Genomic DNA, 15,392 nt, shown 5'->3' on the forward strand with positions numbered 1-15,392 from the left:
GGAAGCTGTGGGCCTGGTTTAATTCCTATTAAATTAGTAGGATGGCTTAGTTTTCAAATCATGATAATTATTAGTGCCCTTTGTGAGTTTTGCATCATGATATCTGATTGTCATGGTGGTGAGTTGCCGTATTATGCCTTTCCCTAAAGAGGGTGAGCAGCCCTTCTGCTTCCAAGTAAATGCAAGCTCTGCTGTAGAACATGGGCCAAGGACAAAACTATTTTTCCACAGTGTATTCTGCATTTGTGAGGAATTGAGGGCTTGAATGTGAGCCCGATGCTCCACATGTGGCTTTACAGGATGAGCAGTCTGAACAAGATACTCCCTTGCCTCCAAGAAGTTCCTTCCATAAATGAGCAGTCCCAGGGCTTGAGTACACAATATGATTTACCTCTTGTTGCTGGACTAAGAGGTAATTGCAATGTATACTCAAGGTATGGCGCAAGCTCTGTCTCTACAAAGTGACAGATAGTGATTTACTAGTGGTAAGTGATTGTCTCCTGAGGGGCTACTGTAGCCTGCCAGTAACATAAAACAGCAGTGACTCCAGGGTAAAACTAACTTCCCCAGGGGTAAAGAATGCAAAGATTCTCATCTATGCACAAACATCAAAACAGGCGTATACTTTCCTGCTCAGCTGTGGTGAGCAGTAGTTGCCTCCAGTCCGAGCACCCAAGTGGGCAAACTCTGCAAGCCATTTGTGTGGCCAAACAAGTTATGTCACTGGCTGTCTATGCCATGACAAAACTATACACGTAGAATCATGAACATGTGGTTCTGGGTTTCCATTGCCATCATGGCCCTTTGAAGAAGGAGGAATTTGGAGAGCCAGCTCACAGCTGGTGATACCCAGTCCCTGGAACACTTCTCTGTGTTTACTTGGTCATGAATGAAGGCAGGTTTCTCCCTCCCTCACCGGCAGGGACAAATTAGAAGGAGAATGCAGAGGCTGGCAGTACATCGCCAGGGTAGCAGCTCTGCCTGACTCTTTCCTTATTGCTTTCGGCAAGAAGGCATTGAAAGAGCTATGAGAGCTTTTGCCTTGGTGCACTGCTGAAGAGGCAGTCTGGACCATGCAGCCTTGAAGGAAAAACAATGGAGTGTGGCAGGGGTGGGAACTGCAACAGGCCTGGAATGATTGTATGACCAGAGCTCTGTCAGAGTGAGCAGGAGGTGGATGAAATTCCTTGAAAAGTGCTATATGCAATACTGTATTTAAACCACCAGTCTCCCTGGGCACTCCCTTGACATTCTCCAACAAAGGAATTTCAAAGGTAGTCTCCAGTGGGAAATAGCTGAATTGGAACTAATAATGATGCTTGATTTTGTTCAGTTAGATCTGAAGAGAAACAATGGTTTATTGTCCTGCTGTATGCATTGCCAGCTAATGCTTTTGGAGAAGTAGGTTCTACTCCATGGAAACTTTTGTCATAAGTAATGTGTTCATCTTTTTTTTTTAATTAAAAAATAATCTTTAAGGTGTTACAAGATTCCTTATCATTTGATAAGTATGCTTTTTAAATCTGCTCACGTTACAATATTTGAATTTAACCCTAATTTGTATTGAAAATTACACCCTTGCTGCTGGCTTGTTATTTTTTTTTGGAAAATAAATTGTATTCTTGAATAAGTACATGAGAAAAGTCTGAATAAAACTAATTTTGCTTTACCTAGAACACCTGAAGCCTTTTCCTCAGTTGGGAGGCACCTAGGTCTCTAGGTTGTGAAAGCACAACCTATTTGCCCCTTTCCACAAGTATATCAAAGTTTATTTTATTTCTAAGAAGAATCCCATGCTGGAATCTCTTAAATGTTCTCGTTTTCCGATTGTTTGCTGCTTGCAGAGTTATTTTTAAATGACCCTGTCTTCAATCTGCCTCTTTGATTGCCAGTCTGAACATGCCTTGCTTTCGCTTTAGGTCCTGTTGATGCAAACTGTCATTTCCCAAGAGCCTTACTTATGAGTGGTAATACCCTGCTTCTTAAGAGGATTTATTTCCTTTTCAAGATGGTTTTTTTTCAACTGCAGTTTTATTTGTTTTGGTTTATTTACTAAAAGTGTTATGGCTTATTCCTTAAAAGGGCTGAAAGGTCTAGGCCTACCCATCAGGCTATACAGGAAATGAAGTGCTTTGGAGATGTAACAAAGGTCAGAACTTGACTAAACTAACTTATAAGATGGATACTCGACTACCGGTACTTAAATTCTCAGTTTCAACTAAGACCTGGTGAAGCTGTGATAAAGGGATTGTATTACTTCTGACTGAATTGCACAATATTTTAGTGAGGTTTCTTTATAGTTGGCATGTCTTTATATCTTTTTTTTAAAAAAAATCTGCATCTTTTTGATATTTTAAAACTGATAACTTTGTTGCAATATTTGAGAACTTTTCATTTATCCATTTCACTACATTTGGTATTTTCCACCCCCTTCCACTAAGGTGCTCAGAACAGAGTACAGTACAAGGAGTTACCCAGTTTCATTTGTGTAACAGCTCTGTGAGATAGACTTAGCTGAGATATAGTGAGCTCCCCATGGCTAAATTAGGATTTGAACTGAGGTGACCTCAGCCCATATTTTACGTCTGCCCACTGTATCAGACTGGTTCTAACAACACAATATTTGTTTGTCTCTTATATAGAGGACATAAGTGATAATTCTGCAAATCAGCGCCAGTAACCACACTGTAATCAGTTTGGGTAGAGCATAAATAATTAAGCAGGTGCCTCTCCTTACAGTGACTTTCTTCACTTAAAAATCAGTACATCTCCTGCTGGCCACCTACAATATATAGTTGTTTCAGATCAGCGTTACTTACTGAGCTTTTTCCAGTAATGGAGCTCTGTCAGCAAAAAGCATACGCACTGTCAAACGATGAACGATGGATTTCTGTCAAATGGAAACTTGAAAGGTGCATTCCATCGTTAGACAGATTAGTCTGAACTGGGAGTTCAGAGCTACTGAAGTGTAATTGTATCAGTGAAAAGGTATGCCTTAGTTGTGGGAGGAGGAGGAAGTAAGGGAACCCCTTTATGGAAAAACTACAGTGCTTTTTCCTAATCTAGAAAGCCAAGATTCTTGGCAGTTGTGTAATTGCAGGGTTGCTTTAATCTACACACACACACACACACACACACACACACACACACACACTTTTAAATCCCCCAATACTGCAAATATATTAGCACTTATGATTCATTCTTGAAACCAAAGTAAATTTGGAATGCAATTCAAAATGTAACGAGACTTGAATGTGGCTTTGTGGTGAATGTTAACTGGAACTCACTTGAACATAATCTCTGTGTATGTTGCATAATTTCAGCACAGTTTATTATGAGCTGCAAGACATTCATCTCAGTGCAAGCTTTAGATGCCAATACTAGAATAATCTCATTGGGGAATTTGTCAAGGTCAAAAAGCTCTCTTTTAGGATAACCTGGCTTGGAAATGTTAGGCACAATCCAGACATTTTCGCCCAGCATTCATGTATGGATAGATTTCCATAGCCGATGTGCATGAAATGACACTTACCAGGCCACTGCAGGGAATGTGAGACCTGTGTGCACCTTCCATTTCAGCCTTCCTGCTTTCAGTTGATTAAGGAACATGAGTTCCTGGTTTAGTGTACCTTGACTAAAGGGAAGAGGGGAGGACACGTGCCTTCCAGTTATGGAGTGAGGGAGCAAATGGGCAAGGGCTGTAGTTCAGGGGTAGAGCATCTACTCCGCATGCAGCAGGTCCCAGGTTCACCAGGTTCAATCCCTGGCATCTCCCAATAGAGCTGGGAATGTTCTCATATCTGAAATCCTGGAAAGCCGCTGTCCTTGGCGGAACTACCAAAATCTAATCTGCATGTAAAATTTTGCCTAGTTTGAATTCTAGTTTTACTTGTAAGGGGGGAAATGTTTATACCATAATAAATTTGTCAGTTTATAGTACTACATAACTTTGTGTTTGCTGCAAAACTGACCAACATAGCTTTCCCTTTGAAAACAAGTATCCGTTTATTTCATAAATGTTTTATCATATTTTACATTCTGCAAAGGAAAAGCACTGCTGTTCAACTGTGTCTTGTGGTGTGTGTGTGTGTTTGTGTGTGTCAGTGGTAGAAACTGAGATATGAAAGTTGGAACTAAATGGCACCTTGGGGACATGAGTGGTGCTGTGGTCTAAACCGCTGAGCCTCTTGGGCTTCCCTATCAGAAGGTCGGCTGTTCGAATGCCCGTGACGGTGTGAACTCCTGTTGCTCAGTCCCAGCTCGTGCCAACCTAGCAGTTTGAAAGCATGCCAAAAGTACAAGTAGATAAATAGGTACCACTCCGGTGGGAAGGTAAACAGTGTTTTCGTGTGCTGCCCTGGTTTTCGTGTTCCATTGCACCAGAAGCGGCTTAGTCATGCTGGCCACATGACCCTGAAAAACTGTTTTTGTCTGTGGACAAACGCCTCGGCCTGTAAAGTGAGATGAGCACCGCAACCCCAGAGTCGTCTGTGACTGGACTTAACTGTTAGGGGTGCTTTACCTTTACCTTTTTAAATGGCACCTTAAACCTAGCTTATAGGTGCAACAATGGAATGTCTAGGTGTGCTTTTTTAAAAGAATACAAAGCTGAAAATGAATGAACAGCTAAAATATTATGTTCATTTTTTACATGCTCTTGTCCTTCCCCTGCCCACCCCCATAATATTTTCAAGAGGGTCTCTTCTCAGAGAGTAGCTGGAAGTGGGGAGGCAGAAAAAGGTCCTCCTTTCCTTCCACTCTGCAGTTTTAATCTGAAACCTTAGGTGCAGTACTGCGCCTGTTACTCAGAAACAGCTTGTGCTAATGAAATTCCCTGTCACAAAATGTGCCTAGAACAGTGCGAGTTTCGAACACTGGTGTGTGTGTGAATCTTTACGGAAGCACCTCCATTCTTCATTACCATACTCTCATGGCAAACTTCTATCTAAGCATAGCTGTATTGTGCATATGAAACTCCTACTTTGAGTAAATGCCACTTTCCTTTAAAGATGCCGATAAATGAAAAGTTCCAGAGTTTTAGCCTCTGGACTAGTGTTTATCTGGGGGATCGAATGGCCCCCAATAATACAGATGTTGGCCACCCCGGTCTACTATGTACACTTCCAATATATTGCACAATTGCTGCAATGCACACCGTTAATATATTGTCAGCTGGGCACAACTGAACCGGAGAAGGGCTGCTCAACTTAAAGAAATCCTCTTAAGGAAACTTTCAGTGTGTGCATGTTCTCACTTGATGTGATTTTTCTTTTATTTCTCTGCTGCCTTTTTGCAATGGTTTCCCTTCATGTGAACTGAAAGCTGCTTCACAACATTAGATGAAAATAGTCTGAAAGCTTCATGCATATTTACTTCATAGAAAGGGGTGATTCCGTCCCCCCCCCCCCGCCCTCCACTGCTTCACTGCCAGCCATTTGTCTGTTGGCCCTGATTGCTTTTTATGATAAAACCACTCTTCTTCCATGTACACTTCTTCCTAAATGAATTAGGGGGACAGCAACAGCAGCAGCAACAAAATATTACTGGCTAATCAGAGGTTTACATTTATTGGTTCTCTCCACCCCATGCCATCCCGCTGAGTTTTAAAACCTGTTTGGTGGGCATATTCAACAATAGGGAATGTGCAGCTATTCAGAGCTTCTTGAAATAAGGATGTTGTTAAATGTTGGCTGTTACAATGGTGGCACCTGTAACATCAGGGATAGCTGATGCAAGAGTGGGTTTTTAAAAAAACATTGTGTAAGCAGGCAGAGCTGTTCACACTGTACAAGTGGTAGCACATACGTGGGTGGGGCATATATGATAGCATTCTCTTCACCCAATACTTTATACATCTTCATGTAAGGTACTAGGTGTCCAAACACTCTTACAGTGGTAGTCTTTCTCTCTCCATCCTGTTGGTTTGCTAGATAAGGAAAATGCTGCCCCACCAATGAAGCTGGCCACTATATAACAGTGCAGTTGTAGCTTAGCAATTCACAAGCAACATAATAGGTCCAATACATATTCCTATAAAGCAGGGGTAGCTAAAGTGGTGACCTGAAGATTTTGTTGGACTTCAGCTCCCATCAGCTTCAGCTATAAGCAATGGTCCAGTAGGACAGGAGTTACAGCCCAACAACATGGAGGGGGGGGTGCATCAGGTTGCCTATAACAGTGGTTCCCAATTGGTGGTCTGCAGACCTCAGGGTGTCCATGTAACCCACCTGAGGGGGCGGCCGGCCTGTGGCACCATTCACATAACAAAAACTACCATAGAGATATCAAAAATTTCAAAAGTAGGGAGTCCATGGCTTAGCTTTTGAAAAACGGAGTTTGCATTACTTAGCTAATTGGGAACCACTGGTCTATAATGTTTAGCACTCTAGACTGGCATCTCTGTTTGCACTGGCAGAGGAAGAGGAGTGCGGGGGGAGTGCACCGCCCCCGGCAGCATGATCCCGAAAGTGCCATCGCGGTTGCCCCCCGCCCGTGCTGGGCGCCCTGCCCCCAGGATGTGTGCCAGCCCCGCCTGCTCTCTACCCCCGGTGCAGGAGCATGAAGCTCTGCCACTATCTGTGTGCTTGGCTTATGGCTGTGGTACAGACTGAGCTAATCTAAATTCTGACTGACTGGACTGATGGCTTACTTGCTTCCTAACTCTGCTGCCAGCCTGATTGTTAGCTGCTTGCCCTCAGATACCAGTTCCAACATCCTTGAAAACACTTCCCCTTTAATGACTGTTTGGAAACCAACTTACCATGCCTTTTATTTTGAGAGTAAAGAATGGGTCATTACACTCTGGCCCGAACAATTTCAGTCATTTAATATTTTTAAGCAGCTATTCGTGTATAACTTAATGTAAAGGTTTGAACTGTGCTTTTATCATGTCTCAAAGAGGTATAAATTTCTTAGACATTGACCTTCTGTACTTAGTTGAATGGTGTGGGTGTAATTCTGAGATGTATATATGCAAGTCTTGAAATAGTTAATATTAAAAGTTCATCCTCAGTTAAACACAGAAGACGGGTAAACTAAATCCTTTGCCATAATATACCCTCTCTAGTGGCAGGAACATCTAGAATTTTGCATTAATGCCGATGTTGGAGTCTCAAAGCCTAAATTCTGCATATAGTAGGCATATTTGCACAGTTGATGTTCACAATTTTATGCAGTGTTCCAAAACCGGAGTCTCACTTCAGTACTGTGTAACAAATTATTTCCTACCTTAGGTTAGTAACATCTAAAATGTGGTGGGAAAATTTGTTAAAACAGAATGTGTCCAATTGTCTGCATTTCCCAAAGTTGGAGGACTGAGCTGCCAGCATGTGACTGCTGTGTGTGAGCTTTATCATTCCTGCTAACTGACCCTTTTGCTAAAAGTTTAATAGGGGATAAATTCACATGTGAATTCATAATCCCCTCTGTTGTACCAGAGGGATTCTTTAACAAGCAGCAAGCAACAAAGAGCATCTTATATAGCTAGATTCTCTTTTTGTTCTATTCCTCCCTTCTTTTCTTCCTTTCTGTTTCCAGATTTAGTAGGCTAACTAGTTCTTGGATGTATCTGTCATCACAATTTTATTTGCTCCTTAACCTAAGCAAACACATGCAGGATAGTCAGTGACTTTTAAAATCATGTGGCTTTCAGAAGAGGCAATGTGCCAGGATTTAAATACTTTGCAGCAGTGAAACTTGCTTTCTTATAAATATTTGCTGTTTCTTTTTGCATTGGTTGATGTGCACTTTTATTATGTATTTTCCAATATTTGAGTTTTGTGGTGCTTTGTTTTGTTTTTAAATAGGAACTATTTCTGCAAGGAGAATTTAGGAAACCCTCCAAAAATAACAAGCTTAAAATGTATTGTGCATTTTTAATCCTCAGCATCACCATTTTTTGGAAGTGTTTTGTAATTTTCATAAAGGAAAATGAACCTGTTCCCCTTGTTTGAGTTTATTTGTACAGGCAACTCCCCATTTACACAGGGGTTATATTCCAAGGCTCCGTGCATTCACATGAATTCACATATATTGGGAACACTCATTGAAAAAGCCTGCAAACACCCTCTAAGCTACTGGAAACTCTTTAAAAAACCCTTACCACACAGGCAGGAATAGTGGCAGTGATGGCACCCAGTCTTCGGTAGGGCTGATGGTATCTTGCAAAGGAACATGGTAATGGGTAGCTGGTGCTTTTGTCTCTTTAGCTGGTCAGGGTATGCTTCAGAAGCTGCCTGGTCTGTGGATGCAGCTTCACCACTGGTGCCAATGTTCTTCAATCTGAAGCAAAGTCTGAAATGGACCAATCATTTGGAGTTGGCTGGTTGAAGTGCTCATACAACCTGAGAGCCTTCTTGCGCAAGGTGCTGCTATCAATGGAGATACACTGGCGTTTCATGTCCTCTAGCCACAGATTCAGTGTCTCTTCCTGCATCTGGCTGAGTACCTTGGTTAGTTGTAGATGTACTTGCTGCCACTGATGCCCGGATTTTTTCCTCCCATATCTTAATGGCATATCCTGGACTCATTCCTGTGAGACTTGTTTGCCACAGCTCACATGGCCATGCCTTCCTGTAAACAGTCCAGTTTCTCCTCCAGCATGGGCGCTAATCACTGCTTCTTGGGTTTTTCATCATCTAAGGAAAATGGCGATGCTGTGCGTTTAGGTGCCATCTAAAAAAAAAACACACACACACAAAAAATAAAAAAACTCAGAAAACCCCAGAAACTCCTCCAAAACTTCCTCCAAATTCCACTAAACTCCACCAAAAATCCATCAAATTCCACCACAATCGCCCCCCCCCCCAAACCTCCTTGCTCAAACTGCAACTCTCCACCGGCCTCAAAGGTTGGTTCAAGGGCTCCTGGGATTGCACTTGCAAATGTTGGTGTAATTGCTAGGTGTTGGTTTTGTGCCATTTTCACGCTCCTTTAAGGGGCATTTTTGCCCCTTTTTGTGCAAAAACAGGAGAAGAATTTGTGCAAAAACAGGAGAAGAATTTGTAGGTGCTGGTGTGCCTACCAGTATAGTGGTACCTCGGGTTAAGTACTTAATTCGTTCTGGAGGTCCGTTCTTAACCTGAAACTGTTCTTAACCTGAGGTACCACTTTAGCTAATGGGGCCTCCCACTGCTGCTGCGCCGCTGGAGCATGATTTCTGTTCTCATCCTGAAGCAAAGTTCTTAACCTGAAGCACTATTTCTGCGTTAGTGGAGTCTGTAACCTGAAGTATATGTAACCTGAAGCGTATGTAACCTGAGGTACCACTGTACATGTTTGGGCTAAAGATCTGTTGCAAATCTTAGTACAGTGTTGCAGTGTTTCTAGCTGCTGCTGTTGCTGTTGTTGTTGCTGCTGCTGCTACTACTACTATTACTACTACTACCACCAGCAGCAGCAGCAGCAACAGCAGCAGCATATAACCATCACTCCATGTTGTGAAGTTTAAGGTACTGGAGCAAGCAATGTGGAAAGCTGAACAAACTTCCTGCTCAGAAAGTCATATAAGAAGTGGTTTGGAGAGCCCCATCTATAAGCAGAAATAATACTGAGTTGTCTGATAGATGGGGAGAATAAAGACTAATAATTCCAAAGTCCTCATAGAGAGAGACCTATTTTAAGCATTATAGCACATGAGTCTGGGCCTACACAAGACACCTGGTAGTATGGAAGGGAAATGGGTTTTTTTCCCCTAAGGCACAAATATTGGTAACACAGGTTAGGATTCAAAGAGTTGCGTAAGTTTGTACAAGGAGCTTGCTGGGTGGAATTTCTGAAATAAAATTGGTTCATAGCGTTTGGGTATTAGAGGTATTTATCATTGTGTGGTAACTGTTACAATTATTATACTGGATATTAGGTGTGCTTATAGTAATATGAATACTGTGGGTTATTTATGATAGCATAGTTTGTTTCCAGTCGTGTTCAGCCTTGTGAAGGGTGCTGTCTGTTAACTTTCTGATTGGAGATTGATTTTTATGAATAATTTGTACAGATGGATCATACTCAGTTGCTTCCTCAGATGTTATATATCATTGTAAACTTCTTTCTTTAATCTCTCTTTTGTCTCTATGTATGTGCGTATATGCATATACACACATGTGGTGTGTATATGCATATACACACATGTGTACCAGAAGTGGTTTGCCATGGAGCATGGAGTGGAGGGCTCTTTGAGGAAATCAAAACCAAAAAATCATTGTAGTATCTTTTTCATTAGGTTTATACCTAGCTCTTCCTTCAAAGTGTTCAAAACAGGCTCCATGTAATTCTCAGAAGCTCTCCTATCCAGATAGCTTACAAGACTTGCACTGCTCAACTTTAGCCATAGACTCTCTGCAGAGTTGAGTCTTAAGTTCTCATCTCTAGGGGCAACAGCAATTAATTATAGTTAATTACTTCTCCCTTTTCATTACTTGTGGTGCACAAAATTTTTGCTTGCATAAACTGATGGTGAAGGGAGGGCCTCTGGGAGGTCTTATAGTTCCTTCAAGTTCCACAATCCTATGGCTGCATACAGGGAGCGTTTCACAAATGTGCATGAAGTAACATGGGATTTATGTTATCTGAAACTTCTTAGACTGCCTTTACGACCCAGAGGGATGTCCACAGCAGTTTGCAATAAACCAATAACCATAAAACCACAATAACACCACAAGTAAAAACATCATAAAACTGTAAGACAATAAAACCATCGGACGCAATACCAGTTGGTTGACCTCCAAAGGCTGTCAGGATTAGGCAGCCTTCCCAAACTATGGAATGTGTATGTCCAGCTTTTCTCTCTGGATGGGGAAGAGAGTAGTTCTGGTTTTGAAGACATTTCATGTTGCCCTGACAATTGACCTCTTCATAACGGGACAACACTCAGCAAGACTGTACCTGCAGATCTTGTTGAGAATGGAGGGAACACATGGAGCAATGGTCAAAATTTTTGCCTTCAGGGAACACAGTCCATTTTGACTTGTCTTCTGTGGACACTTACCCACCGCAAATTACTGTGGGGGATGTTCATTAGTGCACACTCATTTCACATGGGACACAGGCCATAGTATTTTGTCCTTATTTCCCTATCTGAATTGATGTGATGTTATATAATATGCACAGTCTCACAGAATACCCTGTGGTTACACATGGCAGGAGTAAATTGGTTATGGTGGGCAATGTCTCCTTCTTAGGAAAGCTTGCCTGCTATTGCAGTTCTTCTCATGAAGCTTCCAAGGTTTGTTTGAACACAGCTGTAAAACCTCATATGGGAGAAGGTGATCATCAAAGAGGTCTGCAGACAGCTGCAACATCAAGACAAACGGGGCATGAGACCTTCCACACACATAGTGTGTCCCTAGCCCTCTCCCTTCCTGTCGATGCTGTATATGCTTGTGAAACTATCTAGCCAATCTGTTCTTAAAACATATTGTAGGAAGATTGTGGCATAGTCTTTTAGATGAGGTGGTTCAGTGTTGCCTAGGTTAATGGACTTTGGAGTTCAGCTTCTGTGGTCTCCAAGTACTTCCTAAGCACTAGAAAACACATGGTAAAGCATGCTGTTATCTTGTGACATCAGATAAACTAAGCCAAAAGCAGCTAGACTGGTCATGGCTCTCCTACTAACTTACCGTATTTTTCGCCCTATAGGACGCACTTCTCCCCCTCCAAAAATGAAGGGGAAATGTGTGTGTGTCCTATGGGGCGAATGCAGGCTTTCGCTGAAGCCTGGAGAGCGAGAGGGGTCGGTGCGCACCAACCCCTCTCGCTCTCCAGGCTTCAGGAAGCTATCCGCAAGCCGTGGGAGAGCTGCCTGCACCCCGAAGCCTGGGGCGCGCTGAGCTCAGCACCCCCCAGGCTTCGGGCTTTGCGCAGCTCTCCACAAGCCGTGGGAGAGCTACGCGAAGTAGCGCAGCTCTCCCACGGCTTGCGGATAGCAGCCTGTTCTGGGGGCTGGGGTCCCCATGCCTGGGGGGGGGGATAATTTTTTTTCTTTATTTCCCCCCTAAAAAACTAGGTGTGCCTTATGGGCCGGTGCGCCCTATGGGGCAAAAAATACGGTAAGCCTACTTTAGAGTAGATCTGCCAGTGGCATTTGAGAGATGAGACAAGCAGAGTGAAGAAAAGAGTGCAGGAAAAAGAATTGAAAGTGAGGAAGGACTCTTGAGAGGCTAGTTTGATGACAGTTGAGGTTCAGTGTATTGATGGAGAAGTGTGTTGTGGTTATGATTAGCCTGCTGTCTTCTGTCTAAAATGTTAGACTTTGTTAGATTTTATTTTATTTTTTAAAATACACAAATGCACACAGGCAGGAGCCTCATGGGTTTAAGAGTCACCTCCTAGTTTGCAACTACCTAATGCATAATACCACAACAATACCATATTCTTTGGGGATTCTTCTACCATTTGTCAAACTGCTTAAGGACAAATACCATTACAATGTGTTCAATGATTACTTATTTTCATACTTCAGAAAGTACTTTAGTGTGTGTTGGTCTGTTGGCAATGTGGAAAAGTGTGAGGTTTGGTCAGGGATGCGACTCCCAAATCTTTTTAGGCAACAGGTTGAATAACTGGATTAGGCACCAGAATTGGACTAACTTGAGGCACCTATTGACTGTGTCTATGCCATATGCTGTCCAACTTGCAAGAACAGTGATGTGTGTAATGTATGCCTTCCAATGCACAAGATATACCTGGTAAATCTGTTCTTTGGAAATGTACCAGTATGACTGCATAATACAAAATGCGTATCCATTCTTCCTTTCCATATTCCAGAGGATGCTGGAGCATACCTCTCAAGTTGCATATGATGCCAGAATAAACACTTCATTTGAGAAGTGTACCTCAACTTCCTCTGGGACATGCAGGAGTGTACCTCTTTACTTGCAGTATTTGTTGCAAGATGTGTGCCCCAGGACCCCCAGCAAAACTTTGGACTGGAAACTGCAGTTGCACAGGGTGGCAAAAGGGCTAGAATCAACCCTACTCTGCCTTCCATGGGGAAGAGGTCCAGGAAGCAAGATAAGGACCGTGTGGTAAAATTGAAAAATTGGATGTGAAGGAGGTAATGACATGAGAAGTGTGAGAGGTGGTTTATCTCCTCCAACTTTTCCTTTGTGCCAGAGGAACTGGGAGGCGAAGGGTTGGTGAAGAGCACAAATAATTGTTGACTACTGATTGATGCCAAAGTCTGTGGACATCTGGTGACTAGGAAGCTTGAGGGCAGAGGGCAGTTGACCAGAAGGGCCAATGAGTAATGTATAAGCTCTTGGTTTAATATTGACTTACACTACTCATTCCTATCTTTGGCTGGAAAGTCTTTCTAGCACAAATTAATTGCCATATGACTGCTGCTTGATTCTCTGTTCTACCTATTGATGGCTAATGTTTTTTGTTGTGTCAAGATTCAGTTTGCTGGCTTGGCTTGTGTAGTTATTTTTATGGTTTTTTTTATAAATGTATTTTTCTTACTCTTTCCATGTCGGAAGCTATTGAATTATGAATATCTCCTCTTCCCGATTAAATTCTCCTGAGTCTGTAAATTTTGCTTTAATGCCAAGTGTAATGTTAATGTTTGCTCAGTAATAGGAAATTATTACCATTCCTACCTGACTTAAAGGAGTTTCCTTGGCCCTTTTGATGCAAGTCCTTAGTTCTCAGAAGAGGCAAATTATGTGTCCCCCCTTCCCCCAACCCTCCATTAGCAATCATTCTGTTGCACGCAGCATGTGATAAATCAACTGGAGGAGCTTTAGAGTTGCCACAACATGACATTACCTATCAGCTTGTCAAGCCTGTGTAGGCTCTGAGCCTTTTAGGCTGTATATTTCTTCAAAGTCTAGCGCCAGTTACTTAGTCAGCTCTAACTAATTTCAGAGTGGAAGGGAAACTTTACTGGAGTGCTGTTTGGGATCTGCTTTTTAATCCGGGTCTGTTTAATGTTTGCCTCCTGACATTCTAGGCCAGACATCATTTTAATGGTATGTGTGGTGATAAAGCCAATAAGCTGTCAAGATGATTGATAATCTAAGCATTATAGCAATATGACTTTCCTGTTCTCCTCTGTGCTTTAGATGATGGTTTCCAAATTGAATTCTTATAGTGTGCTGCTATATGTGTGTGCTCGTTGGATATTCTCTAAACACAGGATTTGAAGAGGGAGGTGCTGTTTGGTTTTGTGAGATTTTAGATCTGTGGCTCTCCTTGGATAAAATAGAGCTTTTAATTTAAGAAACTTCCAAAGGGAGAAGGGTCATTGTTTAGTCTTTATGCACATGAATATATGTTGCATTTGCTGTCACTTCCTTCCTCCCACGCTCACCTCAGATTTAATATGGACTTTGGAATCCCATGTGGCAGATATGCATTATGAACAGAGTAATTGGAAGCATGGATTTGGAGTTTTCATGATTTTAAGAATGACTGGAGCAGGTACATATCCCCCCTTCCCCACAAAAAAGTTAAGAAAAGGTAAAAGAGAAGCATAGATTCATTTTATTACAGTGAAGGGATGACTTACAAAGGATTTGTTGTTTTGCCATTATAAGAAATATGGTTTTATTGGTGTGTGTCGCACTGCATGCATTTCCACTTTATTTATATTTTTATTTGTATGTCTCCTTTCAGTTCAAAATAAGGACCAAGGCGGTTCACAAGACAATTGGATAATAACAAAATACAACAATAAACACTTTAACGCCAGGAGCCAGTATATTGAAATTCCCAGGTATTTTGATCTGTTTTTAATAGGCAGCAGAAGAACTCCATAGTTAATGCCTGCCTGATATCCAAGAGGAAATAGTTCCACAGGGTCCCACCATGGAGAAAGCTCTCCCCTGCACTACTTTCAGATGACAGTACTGTCAGATGACAGTTTGGGCCTTATAGTCCAGTTTTGAGTTTACCCAGGGCTTTTTTTTCAGTTGGAACACACTGGAATTCCATTTTGGCACCTCTCAGGTAGGCACCATTGCCATTATAGGAGAACAGGGGAGGTGTTCATGGTGAGTTCCAACACCTCTTTTTCTAGAAAAATAGCACAGTTTAACAAAGTACTGATTACAACAGCTAAGCTATCCTTGTCCAGGAATGGTTATAATTGATTATACCAGTCATAGGGTAATAGCCAGCCCTCTGGCAAATAAATTGGTTGCAGAGAAAGGAAGGAGATAGCGAGTGAATCAAGAGGCTTTCTAGAATGTATCAGTTAGCTGATGCTCTAAATGCTGATGAATGATCATCATCAGCCTGCAGGGGCCTATGTTCATACAAATGTATTCATGTGCCCCCCCTTCAAACTGATGCTGAACATGCAATGGCCAAGGGCATGGCTGCTGCCCTTGTCTAGAGGCAGGGCTAGCCAGTGCTATCTCTTCATATGTTGGGCACCAACCAGTTCCAAATGA

At 42.1% G+C, this 15,392-nt stretch overlaps 1 protein-coding gene and 1 long non-coding RNA gene across 2 annotated transcripts in view; one reads left to right on the forward strand and one right to left on the reverse strand.

Annotated features, from left to right (window-relative positions):
- Positions 1–15,392, forward strand: part of LRMDA (leucine rich melanocyte differentiation associated) — a 741,312-nt gene that overhangs the window by 46,353 nt on the left and 679,567 nt on the right.
- Positions 1–15,392, reverse strand: part of LOC310844446 — a 30,692-nt gene that overhangs the window by 7,234 nt on the left and 8,066 nt on the right. The gene's annotated exons all lie outside the window — the stretch shown is intronic.

Source organism: Podarcis gaigeae (genome assembly GCF_964106915.1).
Source record: "Podarcis gaigeae genome assembly, chromosome: 5".
NCBI lineage: Eukaryota > Metazoa > Chordata > Lepidosauria > Squamata > Lacertidae > Podarcis > Podarcis gaigeae.